This window comes from Triticum dicoccoides, chromosome 3A (genome assembly GCF_002162155.2).
Source record: "Triticum dicoccoides isolate Atlit2015 ecotype Zavitan chromosome 3A, WEW_v2.0, whole genome shotgun sequence".
In the NCBI taxonomy this organism is placed as follows: domain Eukaryota; kingdom Viridiplantae; phylum Streptophyta; class Magnoliopsida; order Poales; family Poaceae; genus Triticum; species Triticum dicoccoides.
The window spans coordinates 11,819,844-11,826,201 of NC_041384.1; positions in this window are offsets into that span (position 1 = coordinate 11,819,844).

Genomic DNA, 6,358 nt, shown 5'->3' on the forward strand with positions numbered 1-6,358 from the left:
TAGGAGCGGCATGCAGCCCGGTGAGGAGCACCGGGTCCCAGGGCGCCGGCGGCAGGTTCGGCGAGGTGGACGAAGACGCCATGGGGAAGCCGTAACCACCGCTCAGCTGTGGCGGTGGGTACTCTCCATACGGCTGCGGAGCCGCATAGTACGCATGAGGCGCAGGAGGGGCGGGAGGCCCGTACGGTATGGATAGCAGCCCCGGCGGCAACTGCAGTGTCGGATAGGCCGGATGATTTGCCAGAAAAACCTGCTGGCCCGCTGACAGATGCTGCAGGTGCTGGGCGTTGTTTGACTGCTGCCGAGCGGGCGAGTGCTGGCCCGCTGACGGTCCCCACCAGTACCCGGGAGACCCGTACGCGAGCGGAGCCCCGTACGCCCCGTTCGTGGGAACGGGCACATGAGGGGCCGCGCCGGAGGGTGCCGGCGGCGGGGCGAAGACGGACTGGCCGGAAGGCACCGGCGGCAGAGCCGCGCCAGTGGGCGCCGGCGGCGGGACGGCAAAGGCGGCGGCAGACGGGCCGGTTGACGCCATCGCTGGTCCGCGGCGGGGCGCGAGAGGCGCGTAGTGTGGCGAGGCGGCGGGCGTACGGGCTAGCCACGCGCGGGCTGGCTAACGATCGGCAGGCGCTAGTGACAATAGTCAGCAACAAGCAAGTGGATCGATTACTTTCAAGCAGCCGGGATTTAACGAGCACGTACTAAAGAAGCACACAAGCACACAGCTTGATGGGTTTTTTGTCTAACTAGCTTGCCCAGATCGCTGGAACGGGTATACGGAGACCCGCCGAGTTGGCGAGGCGAGGAGCGGCCGCTGGCGCGAGAGATGGCGGCAGCGGCGGCGGCACGGAAGAAGCGCGCGGCGGCGGCGGTGGCGGAAGGCTAGGGTTAGAACCCGGAAACTGATACCATGTAAGATGTGGGAATCACGTGTTGTATTCCTCAGATGCAAACACACGTATATATAATGTACAAAAGGTTGGCCACGACCTCAACTATACAAAAAACTAGAAGGTAGGCCTAATATATAGATATACACAATACATATACTCAACACACCGCAACGCCGACGCCACCCTCCGTCGACGAACCGGAGGCGCCTTCTCCATTAGTGGCTGCCGCCACCCGCAGCCTCCGCAAGCCCAGCCGCGCTGGGCTAGACACCAGCCGCGGAGCTGCACCACCGCCTCCCAGCGCAGCCGGCACCGGATCCATGCGTCCCCGTCGGACCCAGGTCCCCCATGAGCGGTAGCCCGCACAGCCGAGATCCCGTCCAGGGGAGGAAGAAGAGAAGCCCCGCCACGGGCATTGTCCGGCGGACACCCTCCGGCAACAGCGAGGTGGAGTGGAGGACGATGGGGAAAGCTAGCGCCGGCGGTGGATCTGGACCCGATGTGACGTGCTTGGTCTTCTTTTACATGTTTGTTTTTTCCATCTTTTCTTTTCGGCAATGGGTGTTTCATGGCCGATTATCATCGAGAGCTACATGTTTGTTTGTGTATGCTTGACAGCTGTGGTATGAAAAGCATGTCATCCATATTCGATGTGGTCGTGATCCATCGGTGCTCTTTTTTTTCCCTTGCGGTTAATAGCAGGAAATTACTAGTGCCTTGTAGGATATGTGACAAGAGAGTGTGCAAAATGCTATTTGGTCTGAACTAACTGGATGCCAGAAATTGCCGTAGAATGTGATACAATGTGGCATGCTGGGTGCGGAAAGTCCACGTGTTCAGTCGTTTTAGCGGGAAGTCCACGTCTTATCCAAACAAAGTCTCGTGTCCTGTAAGCACGTATTAGGTTTCAGCTTGTAGTCTTGCCAACTTTGTAGACAGAGGACTCTGTCTGGAATCACAAGAGCATGCTAGGAGAGGCACGCACGCAAGTACCATTTTCATTACATGGTTGCATGCTAGTTCAAAGAAGAGTTGGATCATTTGTGAGGCATTTGCTACAGGAGTTTGTGCTTAGGGTTAATGACCAGATGAGCAGCTTGTACTGACAGAAAACATCTTTACTGATTCAATAACAAGGTGGGACGCTTTCTTTTTTGAAAGATTCAAAAGTGTTACCTGCGATGATAACAAAAAGCAAACTAGTACTCATGAAGAATTTTTTTCCATGAATGTACTCATGAAGCATATATATCGTTTAAACAGTGCATCCATGCACGTTCGTTCAGTTGGACATGCACCATTCGGTTAGACTGTATTTATTTATACAAGGCCACTATGCATTATACGTTTTGCATCAATACAAGGCCACCAACAGTAATGAAGAAAAGAATTAACCCAAATTCTTAAAAGTGCACACACACTATTTCGATAGAACGAGCGGCCGGCTCCAAGCCGCGCGATCTAGCTAGTGTCGTCGCGAGTACCACTTGCAGGTGCTACCTGGTCGGGGGAGAGACTTGCTACGCGGCACGCCCTTATCCTCTCGTCCCTTTTCTCGACCGATTTCTCCACCGCAGCGCCGCCGCCGCTTCTCCCCTGCTGCTCCTCTCTTTCACTTCCTCTCCATGGCGCCGCCCTACTCTTCCCCTTCCTCCCCATGGCGCTGCCCTACCCTTCCCCTTCCTCCACATGGCGCCACCCCTCTCCTGCCCCTCCCCCTATGGCATCGCCCTTCTCCTCCACTTCCTCCCCATAGTCGATGTTGCTGATGTGGATGGCGGGACCAAGGACGACGGATTGGCTGGTGTCGAGGGCGGCCTGTGCGGTGTGGCCAAGAACGATGACCAGCACACCACGACATCCTCCCCAATCGTCCCGCTGCTCCCTCCCCTACCGGATCCAGTCTCAGGTGAACGCCATCATACGAGGTCTGCTTCTACTTACTAGTACAGTAGTACTTGGCTACTTGCAATTCAGATTGGGCTCTCGTGATAGAAGGATATGCATGTGCTGCCTGTTGCTTGGACCTTGGAGTTGTTTTCACTTTGATGCTTAATTAGCACAGTGGTGATACATGGAGTAAACGATCCAGCTGGCTGATTGATTTGGTAGTGTTTCTCTTACTCCAACATTGAATTGAACATTCATTGGGTTACATCAGAACAAATAAGAAACTAATGAACTGAAAATGTTCTTAGATGAAAAGATCCAAGGTTGTTTTGGTAGTGATGTAAGGCTATAAAAACAATTGAAGTTCTGAAGATTTTTTTTGTCATTGTTTGTATGATTTACAATCCAACTTTTCAAACTCATGGATCTGTAGTTGATGCAACTTGATCCATCTATTTCTCGCTTAGACTGCATTTGTCGTTATGGTAGCTCTCATTGGAACTGCTACCCTCAGTAGAGATCAATCCGGTTCGATGCCTCTTTTTGGTATTGAGTGATATGCAATGCTAAATTTGGCATGGTTAGTTGCACAGAAAGGTATTACAAGTTTCACCAAAGGTAGAATAGTTTGCACGCTTAATTATATATAGGTGCACAGAGAGGACTTCACAAGTTTCACAGGAAGGTAGTCGGCCAATTTTTGGTGCCATATGGTGCAACTCTACTACTAAATGATGCAACTTTAGTAATGCATTATGCAAATTTTTAGTTGTATATCTCACATGGTAATGGGTAGTTAAGGGTGGTGGCATTACACAACTACATTTCGGCATCTTGCTCAATAGGAGCTACGGTGATTAGGATTATGGTGGGTTTTTACGGCGATTAGGATTTTAATGGTGCGTTTGAGTAGGATTTTCGCGGTGAGCTATTCTGATTTTGTCACTATTGGTATGGATCAGGATCCTATTTTGATCCATCTATTCTTGCCTAAGATGCAATTGTCTCATTAAACATGATACTCTTTGTAGAGCTTCATTACATTATGTACCTCTCTTTTTCTCGTAAGTGCATCCATGTGGTTTCTCTGTTTTCTCGTAAGTTGGATGCATATAAGTAACCAGTTGGCTAGTTTGTTGTAATAGTTGCACAGGAACACAAACGTAGTTGGATGCCGCATACACATATCTCAGTTGGCTAGCCAACTATTGAAGTTGCACAGTGAGGCCTAACCAGATGCACAATCGATGGTATTCAGATGGATACACTATGTATATCATGTTCATTCAGCGTGTGTGTAGCGTTTTTGATTGCACACTCATGTGTGCCCTGTTGTCAAGGGTATGCGTTTGTACAAGAGTTTGTAAATCAGAACGGTACATATACTAGTTGGCTTAGCCACACTTATGCAGTTGCACAGGTAAGGGCTATCTAGTTGCATGGTTGACACTAGTAGAAAACGGACCATTAGCACCGGTTCGTAAGGGCCTTTAGTGCCGATTATGGAACCGGCACTAAAGTTTCGGCACTAAAGCCCCCCCCCCCCCCCTTTAGTACCGGTTCAGCATGAACCGGTGCTAAAGGGGATCCACGTGGGACGAGCCAGCTCCGGGGGCCGGGAGTCCTTTAGTACCGGTTGGTAACACCAACCGGTACTAAATGGTTGTGGGGTTTTTGGTTTTATGATTTCTTTTTCATTTAATTTTGTGTTTTTCATTTTAATTCTTTTTCGTTTGCTGGTATTTTACGGTACTACACATTGTACACGTTATGCATATATATATATATATATAGAATTTCTAGTAGAACCAATCATATATATATATATATATATATATATATATATATATATATATATCATCAATGTCTCACAAACCACCATATTAATTTACACATACACACATGTATAGCTATATACAATTTCTCCTACATATGCATGTTGCCTTCGGAGCCAGTGGCATTAGCCTAATTGGTGCCTTCGGAGCACGATGACAATTGGAAGTGGTTCATGGGGGCGGTAGCGGGTAATAGTATTCTCCCTTCGGATTTATGACCTGGTCGAGCAAAAATCCCGCTATTTCCTCTTGAAGTGCTTCTACGCGCTCCGTTGGTAGGAGCTTGTCCCGCACCTTTTGAACTGTTAAGAAGGAGATCAATATGCATGTGTATTAGTTGTGTGACTAGATATTGATAATGGTGTAAAAATTGTGAATAGTGTTCTGACAAGCGTACCCATTCCTGTCTTTGAGATCTGCTCCTTTTGGACGCCATCATGCGAATGTTCTCGCAAACGCAGAATGCACACAGATCAGTCCCCTGCGCCTGCTTCAGGGCCTTTATTACGAGAATGGAATTTAATTTGATCAGATAATAATTAATCAAGCATGATAATTAAAGAGATGGCAGCTAGCTAGCTAGCTAGTACTACTTAATTACTTACCTCGGATCGAAACCATTTCAGCTTTGGTTTCCATTCGCCTTCCGTGATGTTGATGAACCTTGCCCAAGCCCTGCCCGCCGACAAAGAAAATGAATAAAGGGGTTATTAAATAGTTCATATCATGAAATTAATGATGAACTAAATAGGCCGAGATATATAGTTAATAATGATTGAAATTACCTGTTGACTATCCCAAACAAGATGTTATAGTCACTATTTGCTTTGAGTAGCGAGTCCAGTATTTCAACTGTTCTGGCGTCAACTTTAATGATACACAAGATCCAGTGAAATCTGCATGCACACACGTTTGCATGTCTTAATTAAGCGGGCATATGTAAGCAAAAACATGTAGCTAGCTAGTAGGCAAAAACAGAGAATTTGTAGTACAAGAAAGTGTGACTCACTGGAAGTTGTAAGGAAGTAGTATATCTTCATTGTATTTGAGGCGCTTCAAGAACTCTAGCATGCTGTCCTCTACCTCTTTTTCTTGATGCTTGTTCATTTTCCATGTGTATTCATTAACGGTGTTTGGGTCAATGAACCCAATGCCATAGCGTCCACCTTTTCTCATTTCATACATCTTCATCCTGCATAATACCACAGAAAAGAATATAGTGAGGATAATTACAGGTAATGATTGATCAAAAAGATCACTACAGCTAGCTTGAGACTTAAATTACAGAAAGAAATCACTTACAGACAATAGCAACTGACGATAGATTTGTCGAGTGCGTCTTGATTGTATAACTGAAACAGTTCAGGATACTCAACGGCCACAACTTTCTCATGGTAGTAATCATCCTTCTTGACATTCACCATGAGGGACTCTCGATTGGATCTCTTGGTAATGTCCATGTACCATTGATGCAATTCATACATTCTCGTTGGGAGCTTGTTGACATCTTCTGGCTCGACCAAAGGTTGGCCCCGGACATATTTCCGTTTTATTTTCTCCTCTGTAATCCCAGGCATGTCCTCGATCTCGAGGAGTTGTCCAACAGTGATCTTGAGTTCTTCAGCCTGCATTATATGCTCCTGGGTTATTACCACATCGCCCACCTCGGGAACGTAAACTGTTTGGCCACAATAATATTGGGCGCCCGTACTGTCACGTGTTGTTGGCGGCACAACAAGC